Here is an 11665-nt window from a genome sequence, read left to right as displayed (position 1 = left end):
TGAGTAGTGAGTTAATATTCAGTCGCTGTCAGTAGTGAACGATGATTCATGGGTAATGTGTTGCGTCTGTAATACTGTAATAATGTCACCTGGATACAGGATGATGTCATCTGCTGTTGGTGCACTGTGTACCTTTATGGGAACACCTGTCAATCAAAACCTGACACAGCAATTATAAAGACAAGTTATGTAAGGTGTGTGTGTGTGTGGGTGTGTGGGTGTGGGGGTGGTGTGGAGTGTTTGGGCGTGGTATTTATTTTCTGTAGGCAAATGAGGACAAACTGTGCATCTGATTCCACAAAGTATTCAACGTCTGGTTTCTGTTATTCAGAATGTGCTGATTCAGTTTAATATGAATACTAAAATGTTTCTACAGTAGCAGCTCATTAACTGGTGGGTGTTGCTACTGTGGGTGTTGTTACCGTGGGTGTTGTTACCGTGGGTGTTGTTACCATGGAGTTTTTTGTTTTGTGATAATAATAAATGTGACTAGAAATAGCTCATCAGCTTAAATTAAGTAAAAGTAAGTAATAACCCAACAGGGTCGTCTTAGTCTCAGTGCGAAGTGTCTCAGCCAATCGAATTTGTTTATAGATATACACTATATGACCAAAAGTATATGCACCCCTCATGATCACACTCGTGTGGTACTTCACCAAACCTTCATCGCAAAGTTGGAAGCGTTGTGTGGAAAGTGCTGGTTCAGCATGACGATGCTCCTGTGCACAAGGCAGATGAGCTCCAGGAAGACAAGGTGTGGAGGTGAAGGTTGGAGTGAAGATCTTGTGTGTCCTGCATAGAACCCCGACTCTGACTCAACCACACTTAACATCTTTGTGATGAACTGGAGTCTCCTCAGCATCCTGAGCATCTGAGTCTGATCTCACTAATGCTCTTGTGAATGAATGAATGAATGAATGAATGAATGAATGAATGAATGAATGAATGAGCCAACAAATGAATGAATGGATGAATGAATGAATTAATGAATGAATGAACGAACGAACAGATGAATGAATGAATGAATGAACAGATGAATGAATGAATGAATGAATGAATGAATGAATAAACAAACGAATGAATGAATGAACAAACGAACGAATGAATGAATGAACAAACAAACGAATGAATGAATGAACGAATGAACAAACGTTTGAACAAACGAAGGAATGAATGAATGAACGAACAAATGAATGAATGAACAAATGAATAAATGAATAAACAAATGAATGAATGAATGAATGAATGAATGAATGAATGAATGAATGAACGAACAAACGATTGAACAAACGAATGAATGAATGAACGAACAAACAAACAAATGAGCTAATTAGTTAATTAGTTAACGAATGAATGAATGAATGAATGAACGAACAAATGAATGCATGAATGAATAAACGAACGAATGAATGAATGAATGAATGAATGAATGAACGAACAAACGATTGAACAAACGAATGAATGAATGAACGAACAAACAAATGAGCTAATTAATTAATTAGTTAACGAATGAATGAATGAATGAACGAACAAATGAATGCATGAATGAATGAACAAACGAATGAATGAATGAACGAACAAATGAATGAATGAACGAACGAATGAACAAACGACTGAACAAACGAATGAATGACTGAATGAATGAACGAACAAATGAATAAATGAACAAATGAACAAATGAATAAACAAACAAATGAATGAATGAATGAACGAACAAACAAATGAACAAATGAGCAAATGAATGAATAAATGAATGCACAACCACACTTCAACATTTAGGGAAAGCCTTTTTTATTAAAAAAGTAGAAGGGGAATAAATCTGGAGTGAGATTTGTTCATATAGTTGTGATTTGTTTACATAATGTAGTGGGCATAAACTCTGTGTGTGTGTGTGTGTGTGTGTGTGTGTGTGTGTGTGTGTGTGTGTGTGTGTGTGTGTGTGTGTGTGTGTGTGTGTGTGTGTGTGTGTGTGTGTGTTCTTCACCTAAGTTTAACAGTGTTAATTCCCATCGGAAAACATTATCTGGTTGTTCCATCTTATACAATGGATTTTTCTAATAATAGCCTGAAGCTCACTTTCTATTAAAAATAGATTCTATTCAAATGAAAGGCTCAACGATTAAAGTAGATTCTTTATGCTCTGTTTACTCGTTACCACCCTGAAACCTCAACCAGCCAAAGTTTCCAGGAAGGGAGTGCGGTTTGTTGGCCAATGATATTATTCGATCGTGCAGAAATGTGTAGGTGTTGTGGTAAGAGGTATGTCTGGTATGTCCCGGTGACCTTGATTTCAATTAATACACAATCTGTATGGAAAATGTTTCCAGCTGCATCTCCTACACCCTGTTATTAGGCAAATTCTATTTATTCTATTTCAATATTTCATATTACTCATTGTGTCTCAGGGCTCTTTTGATCGCTGAAAACGATCTCGGACACCTGTGATAATCTGGTTACCAGCGTCAGCCCGATCGAAGGAAAAACTACTAAAGGAAGGTGTTCCACGTTATTAATCATTTCCATGCAATATGGGGAAGAAAAAAGGATCTGTCTTCTGTCGAAAAGAGTGACATAGTTTAATGCCTTGGACGAGGTATGAAAACATTAGATATTTCACGAAAACTTAAGCGTGATCGTCGCACTATTAAGAGATTTGCGGCTGAATCATAGCACAGATGTGTTTGTTCAAGTTCTCAAGTTTCAAGTTTATTTGTAAAGCGCTTTTTACAATAGACATTTTTACAATAGTCTCAAAGCAGCTTTACAGAACATAAACACAGAGCAGAAGGTAAACATAATTAATGATAAAGGAATTAACGAATAATAAAAGAAATAAGAATTAACAGAATAAAAATTCTAGATTATTATTAGTTGTATACAGTTCACAGTGTGTATGTATTTATTCCCCTATGAGCAAGTCTGAGGTGACTCAGGCAGCAGTGGCAAGGAAAAACTCCCTACTGCAGATAAAGGCACATTGAGGAAGATTTCTGCCAGATCCATGCTTGGGATCAAGAGAGCAGCTGATAAAATACCATTTCGTAGCAGCAAACAGATATTTGAAGCTGCTGGTGCCTCTGGAGTCCCACGGACAACGGGATGTACAGTAGAGTCCTCCAGAGTCTTGCAACCGTGCATAAACCTTCTATACGGCCACCACTGACCAACGCTCACAAGCAGAGACGGCTGCATTGGGCAAAAAAATAAATGAAGACTAATTTTCAAACAGTCCTGTTCACTGATGAGTGCCGTGCAACCCTGGATGGTCCAGATGGATGGACTAGTGGATGGTTGGTGGACGTCCACACTGTTCCAACAAGGCTGCGACGTCAGCAAGGCGGTAGTGGAGTCATGTTTTGGGCCGGAATCATGGGAAGAGAGCTGGTCGGCACCTTTTCTTTCTACCCATCTCAAGCCATCCAAACATTGTACCAGCACCAGATTTTGGACCTCCACTGAGATGAGGCCGAGTCTGTGAGAATCTTAAAACCAGAAAACCTTAAAGCCAGAGGACACACGGTCCTCCAACACTTTACTACCATATCTTATAACTCATAGTTCGTAGTTCATAACCTATAACTCATAATGCATAGCCTCTAATCCATAGTCTACAGCCCACACCCACAAACCTTATCTTATAGCTCATATCCAAAAGGCCATAAAACATGTCAAATAATCTATATTCCATATCCCATAGTCTACAGGCTACAGCCCATAACCCAATAGCTCGAACCCCTGAACCATAAAACATAACCCATAATCCCTAGCACATAACCAACTGCTTATAACCCACACACTCATCCATCTATCCATCACCCACAACCCACAACCCAAAGCCTATAATCCATAACCTATAACTCAGAGTACATACTGTAGCCTGTAACCAGAATAACCCACAACCCGTCGCAAATAGTCTTGCCTTTTTTTTTATTGCTAATTCATTAAATAATTGAAATACTTTCCTTAAAACCAGCAAATAGCTACGATTCAACGACAAGGTCTAACAGTCAAGCGTATAAAATGAACCCAAAGTTCTTCTCAACAATGATTTAGCGCAAGAATGTAACGGATCATAAAGCTGTGTTTCCAGGATCGTACCGCCATATTCTAAGAAAGTTGACTTTTGGTTGATGAATTATTAAACCTCACTAACAATCCGTAACAGCAACGTCCACAAAGACGTCCAGGGGAAAAGTGTGTTACAAGCAGACATGTAGCTGGAGCTAAGGCTTAGTTACTAAACTTCGCTTATACAGGGATTCTCTACACACTAATGAGCAAAAACAGAGTGAGAGATTCAAAAGAGAGTGATGCAGCAGCACTTTAGTGTTTTAGTCTGTCCGGTTCTCTCACATCTGTCCTCATCTGAATGCTCCGCTCGTGCACACGTCTGCACCATGGCATTGTCAGGGTTTAAAATGTTTCAAAAGTGCATGACTTCATTCATTCATTCATTTTCTACCGCTTATCCGAACGTCTCGGGTCACGGGGAGCCTGTGCCTATCTCAGGCATCATCGGGCATCGAGGCAGGATACACCCTGGGCGGAGTGCCAACCCATCACAGGGCACACACACACACACACTCATTCACTCACACACTACGGACAATTTTCCAGAGATGCCAATCAACCTACCATGCATGTCTTTGGACCGGGTGAGGAAACCGGAGTACCCGGAGGAAACCCCCAAGGCACGGGGAGAACATGCAAACTCCACACGCACAAGGCGGAGGCGGGAATCGAACCCCCGACCCTGGAGTTGTGAGGCGAACGTGCTAACCACTAAGCCACCGTGTTCCCCCTAGATTTGGATGCTTAGTGATGCAAAACATGTTGAGATGAAATGATTGGTATTTTTATTACTGCATCTTTCTACGTTCAGTGAGCTAGATCAGTGGAAATTATGAAAGTAACGTTAATGTTCAACTTCAGGACTATTTGTTTATGGAAGTCTTGCAGAACAACTTTATAACATTCTTTATACTTTCAGTTTCACTGTATTACAAGTCTAAGTATCACCGGTTACACCTCGAGTTTCTTCCCACGCTCGTTAGCAATACGTTAATATTCCATGTTTAGGGAAATTTCTGGAAAAAAAACAAAAAACAAAACAGGTCGGTTGTTGTTTAGCGAAAAGGTCAAAACAAAAGCTTGAAGGAAGTAAATTTTCCAGTAAATGTGGTTTAACATAAAAAAAATCCCTGGAGGATTTAGAATATCTACAGTTACAGCTGAGACGGCAGGCTTCGGTTTCACTTACAGGTTTCCTACGTCATCCACACATCTGTTCGAGTCTCTACTGAGAACTCAGCAGTGGGATTCGTCCCTCACTCCTAAAACTCACTCCACACATAAAACAAGTACAATAACAACGTCATTAACAACATTAATAACAAATTGTTGGCAAATACATTCAATATGGTTTTGTTCAGTACGTTTAGTAGATGTATAAATCAAATGTACATTTATAATGAGGTAATTAAGTCTGAAAAAAAGCTCATTAAAGATTTCCTCCATAACTGAAATTGAATTGTTAATTACTATAATGAATATTGGTAAATTTATAAAAATATTTTATAGTATTAATTATTATTAATTTTTGTTTTTTAATGGACGGTCACTTTGATGTACATAAACATACCGATACAGTCTCAAGCATGGGTGTAAATTTCATTTAACAGTTTTTTGTTTTGGTTTTTTTTTTGGGGGGGGGGGAATAAATATAAAATTTCTCATAAAACAAGCTAACGTTAACAAGCTATTGTAAACAAGTTATTGTAAACAAGCTATTGTAAACAAGCTAACGTTAACAAGCTATCGTAAACAAGCTAACGTTAACAAGCTAACGTTAACAAGCTATTGTAAACAAACTATTTAAAATTAGCTAACGTTAACAAGCTATTGTAAACAAGCTATTGTAAACAAGCTATTGTAAACAAGCTATTGTAAACAAGCTATTGTAAACAAACTATTGTAAACTAGCTAACGTTAACAAGCTATGGTAAACAAGATATTGTAAACAAACTATTGTAAACAAGCTATTGTAAACAAACTATTGTAAACAAGCTATTGTAAACAAACTATTGTAAACTAGCTAACGTTAACAAGCTATGGTAAACAAGATATTGTAAACAAACTATTGTTAACAAGCTATTGTAAACAAGTTAACGTAAACAATCTAACGTAAACAAGCTAACGTTAACAAGCTAACGTTAACTAGATAAGTCAGAGTTTAATCGCTAATACAGCAGATTCGTGGTAAATTACGTCGGTCATCAGCATTTTTGGCGCAAGTGATTTATGAACGAGTCTGAATCAGCTACATTAAAGAGAATCGCTTTATTTAAAGTGGATAAAATCTCCTACTTAATGGAGTCGAACAGTAACTGAGCCGCAGCCAAACACCTGACTCATGTGTGCAGAGTAGGTGAGATGACCTGGGAAAGCAGGCAGTGGGTCAAACCATTGTGAGGAAGGGGAGGGGGGACTCAACTGTTCCTAAATGCAGTTTTTGCGTTCGTTTGTTTTTTCTACTTACACAATTATTTAGGTATACATACATATATGTTTCACAATAGAGAGTGCGATATTTTTAAAAAAAAATTTTGGGGGGGGGGTCAATCCTCGGATGGGGGGGGGGGGAGCCCCCTCCGTCCCCCCCTGGGATTTACGCCCATGGTCTCAAGTACTGTATACAATTAAAAAAAAAAAAAAAAAATGGACGATCAGGTGAAAAAGATAGGACATTCAGGCAAATAACACAATGTACACTGTAACACGGAGGATCAGTAGAGGTTGTTAATGTGGCAGTTAGGGTGTTATATAGCACATGCTACAGTAGTCCCTGTTTATATGAGCTGATGGAAAACTGAGGGTTAAACAAAACAAACAGCAACCTGTAGTACTGCTGCGTGACTTTGGAGACTTTGGGGTGGGGAATGTTGTCTGCATACCCACAGGCGTAAAGCAATACAATGATCTGTAACGGCTGCAGGCTGACGTATTGTCCCGATTCAACATAAAGACTTAGTGGAAAGCCCTAAAGGCTGCTGTCAGCAAACTTAGGCATTATTTTTATCACATGATGTAAGCGGCTTGTTGTCACTTGACTTTTGTTACTGTTATTGTTACTATTTTCAGCTGCAGTGATTGATGAGTTACTTCATTCTGCCCGATTCCTGATTCCATGATGCGCTGAACATCAGCTACTGTACAGACAGGAACCTTTGAGACACTTTGAGATGTTTTCTAATACACAGTGGGTGTGAATCAGTTTACAGTGCTGCGTGTGTCCTCCGAGCGGACGGATGAACCTGAGTTCTCGATTTAAGAAAACTTGCGAGAAATCACAGCGTCATGAAAATTTAAGCAAATCAACGGCTTGGTGTCTTTCAGACTCAACCATTTTTGGGATAATGGTTTACGTCATTAAGATATTACAGGAAAACAAACCGACCAAATAAAAAAATCAAAAGGAATCATATTGGCTGTGATTCAATCTGATTCAGATTTCACAACTCATCAGCATACCGCAGGTCGCCTCATTTGGGAAATTTCTGAAAGCTAAAATGATCTGGAACACAAACACATCAGCACACGATTCTCATCACTCTCACGATATCACGTCATCTCCTACAGTACGACTAGTTTTTACAAAACCGTTCACGAGTGATTCAGTGTCAGAAGTTTTTGTTTTTTTTACATTATCGCTCTACAAGCTTCGGCAAAGGCTTCTTTGTGACTCTGCATGGAAAACTTTAGACCTCAAAGGAGGGTGTATTTCTGTCCTGTATCACATTTCAGTCTGCTTTGCACAATACTTTACAATACGTCATGCAACTGCTGCTCTAATACTGTGTCTATTCCTGTATGTCAGTGTGTACACTGGTCAGTGCTGCTTTTGTGTATTGTCTGTTGTGTATTGAAGGGCTGTCAAGTGTCACGCATTGAGAGTGACAGTCACGCATTTGGGGCTTTTCTCACGCTCTCCCGCCGCACATCATATTTCTCACGCAGAAAAACTTTCTGACTATTTATCATATATTTAATAAGCCTCAGCGCCCAAAACGTATCAGTCCGCACCGCCGTCTCTATGGAACTGGGTAGGAACCAAGCGTGTCTCCCCTGGAGTTCGTAGTCGAACCTGACACTTATCAGCCAATCAAAAAAAAAGCCTACACATCAGCCAATCAGAAAATAGCACTATTGTATCTGGGTAACATTTAACACAACAACCAATGAAAAAACCCATTCATTAGAGAGGGTATTTTCGATGGTGGGTTTGAACAAAACCTCAACACGAAACAGCTCGTCTCTGGACGGGACATTGTCCTCAATCATGACCCTAGACATGTCTGGGCTTGTGCTGAACTGTTTTATATGGGAGCAACATTACAAATGATAAAGGAGTCCACCCACCACCCCCTCCACACACACAAATTAATAAACGGAAATTAACAAATACTTTGTATTTGTATACTGGGGGTGGAGATGTCATGCTTGCCTGTCTTCAAAACTTGAGAGCCCTGGTATTGTCTTGTATTTTTTGTCCTGCACTGTCTTGTCTTTTTGTCTTGTCTCGTCTCACACTGTGTACACCAGGTTGTACAGTTGCACTTTATGTATCTAGGACTAACTTACTAAGTGCTTAGCTCCGCCTTTGTTTTATGTAGCGCCCTGATCCTGGAGAAACGTCGTCTCATTTCGCTGTGTACTGTAACAGCTACAGTCGTGTGCAAAAGTTTAGGAACCCCTGACAATTTCCATGAATTTCATTTATAAATATTTGGGTGTTTGGATCAGCAATTTCCTTTGGATCTATCAAAAAACTGAATACTCCGTAATATCTCACTAGTGAAATGAGGTTTATTGCATTAACCGAAAATGCGCAATATGCAGCTATGCAGAGATATTTGTTTTGTAATATAGAATGACTCGAAACACAGGAGGACTCCAAAGACGCATACATGAAGAATTTAAGGAGGGACGTAAAAATAGCATGGAGAAGATCACGTTTAGGAGAAGACGAGGATCCTGAAACATGAAGCAAGACATAAGATGTAAGGTTTGGTGAACTCAGTAACCCTTGAACTTCATAGACAGGTTCATCCAATCATGAGAAAAGGTATTTAAGGTGGCTGATTGCAAGTTGTCGTTCTCTTTGTCTCTCGTCTGAAGAGCAGCAACATGGAGGACTCAAAACAACTCTCAAATGACCTGAAAACAAAGATTGTTCAACATTATGGTTTAGTTCAGGGGTCGGCGACCCGCGGCTCCGGAGCCGCAAGTGGCTCTTTCATCCCTCTGCTGCGGCTCCCTGTAGATTTGGAAAATAAACATGTATTTTATTTTAGTTATTTTTTTTAAAAATGTAATTCTAAGTTCATGATGCTCTTTTAACATTAAAATAAACCGTGTTTAGATTTTTTGTCGCTCAAAACACGCGTCATAACCGCCGACTTGCGAAATCTGACACACCGAAGCAGACGCATTTTTGGTTTGGCAAGTTAAAATTATGGTGTCACGCATTGATAGTGACAGTCACTCATGTCGGTCTTTTCTCACGCCACACATCGTATTTCTCACGCAGAAAAACTTTTTGACTATTTATCATATATTTAATATAGTTTAATAGTATAGTTTAATAGTTTAGCTGAATACAGTCCGCACCGCCGTCTCTATGGAAACGGGCAGGAATCAAGCGCGTCTCAGTTCTTAGTCGAGCCTGACACTTATCAGCCAATCAAAAAAAGGGGCTACACAATAGCCAATCAGAAAATAACACTATCTGGGAAAGATTTAACGCAACAACCAATGAAAAAAATTGGGGTTGCGGGGGGGTTTGAGATGTCATGCTCGCCTGTCTTCAAAACTTGAGAGCCATGAATACGAAGAGGACTCAATTAGACATTGAACATTTTATTTAAAAGTTACCTTCGACCCAGCGTTTGTTCTTAAGGTTAGTTCGACATATTTTTGTTTGCTTGCAGAAATAAACTTTCGTTAACTCTGTAGCAGTTCGTTGATTTCATAAATGCAACACATGACGGTTTTTTCTATACTTTCCATAAAGGTAAAAAACGATAAATACAGTGTTCTCTTCATTTTAGATGTCAGATGGGTTTTGTGGCTCCCTGTGTTTTTTTTTCTGTGGGAAACGGGTCCTAATGGCTTTCTGAGTGTGGCACAGTTCTTGTTAAGGCCAGAAGTGGCGGGACACGTATATTATTGGAGAGGCGATGGATGGTGAGAACGGTCACAAACAGCCCACAGACCACCTCTAAAGACCTACAACATCAACGTCCTGCAGATGGTGTCACTGTGCGCTGGTCAACAATTCAGCGCACTTCGCACAAGGTGAAGCTGTACGAAAGTGATGACAGGTTCATCAAAGTGAAAGTGATGCTAAAGAAGCCTTTTCCCGGAGTCGCTTGAGGTAAAAACGTTTTGGACAAGCAAGCAAAATAAGGTTCTGTGCTGAGTAATGAAACACAGATTCACTTATTTTGTCGTAACAAGCGGCGTTATGCGTGTTGGCAAAAGAACACAGCATGCCAAGAGAAATACTTGTTTCCCCACAGTAAAATGTGGTGGTGGTTCCATCATGTTGTGGGATGTGGTGGATGGGAGCCTGAAAATTTTAAGGGTAGGGCAGTAATTTGCCACCGCAAACAAGCCAGAACTGAGACTGTGGTATCACATGGAGCTGTACGGGGCACCAGCCTGACTCATATACTGTAGCATGTGAATCTTCTGGCCTGGTGTCAAGCCTGATCCTGTGTGGTTTAACCCAGAAATGGATGGGTGAACACCCATCAGCGCCAGAGATGTACGGTATATTTCTGGGTTATACATCCTTTCTGCCTGGTCATCACCCATCAGTGCCAGCACCTTTGTCTCAGGGTTCTTTGTCATTATGCCAGGTCCCCGGGAAAAAGCTCCAGTCCTCCAACAGTCTCAGAACTGACAAAGTGCATGGACACATACTCAAACTAAAGGTAAATGGGACTGTCCAGTATCTGGGAAGGTTATTGAACAGTGAAAAGACTCTTTGTAATTCAATCAAAGGACATTTAACATTTATTGAACTTCAAACACTTTTTATTTTTTCTAGCAATTTTTTATTCGAACATTTTTGGAAACTTCGATAAGTGAAAAGCTCTATAATTATAGTATTCATATAATCATTTTTGTCAGTATAATATAATAATTGTGATTAAATTAAATAGTAATAATAGTTGAATTAAATATATATATTGTTATTATTCATTCATTCGTTTTCTACCGCTTATCCGAACTATCTCGAGTCACGGGGAGCCTGTGCGTATCTCAGGCGTCATCGGGCATCGAGGCAGGATACTACGGTGGCCGAGAAGTGCAAGACACGTTAACGAATACGAAAACGCAACAATTCAGACAACCCGGAAAAGAGCTTGGTATAGTTTGTGATTGGAACATGTAACGATCATCGGACAAGACACCTGTCACTCAAGGTATACATGAAGTTCAACAGTCTGCCGCAGGGAAAAGTTGGAATGGATGGATGGATGGATGGATGGATGGATGGATGGAATGCGTTACTGTGGATTAATTCTGTTATTTTCTTATATTTAAACAAAGAACTTTACACATTACACATAAGATTCCATACCTGTATATCTTGAGT

At 39.5% G+C, this 11665-nt stretch overlaps 1 long non-coding RNA gene across 1 annotated transcript; it reads right to left on the bottom strand.

Annotated features, from left to right (window-relative positions):
• Window positions 1-4664: 4664 nt before the first annotated feature.
• Window positions 4665-6408, bottom strand: LOC125138518. Its single transcript, XR_007137707.1, has 3 exons — window positions 6367-6408; window positions 5261-5343; window positions 4665-5087 (listed from the first exon to the last, which is right to left on the bottom strand). It is a non-coding gene; the product is annotated as an uncharacterized LOC125138518 (long non-coding RNA).
• Between the last annotated feature and the right edge of the window lie 5257 nt (window positions 6409-11665).

The sequence above is a fragment of the Tachysurus fulvidraco genome, chromosome 14 (genome assembly GCF_022655615.1).
Source record: "Tachysurus fulvidraco isolate hzauxx_2018 chromosome 14, HZAU_PFXX_2.0, whole genome shotgun sequence".
Classification (NCBI taxonomy): domain Eukaryota; kingdom Metazoa; phylum Chordata; class Actinopteri; order Siluriformes; family Bagridae; genus Tachysurus; species Tachysurus fulvidraco.
This window is presented reverse-complemented; position numbering and strand designations above follow the sequence as displayed.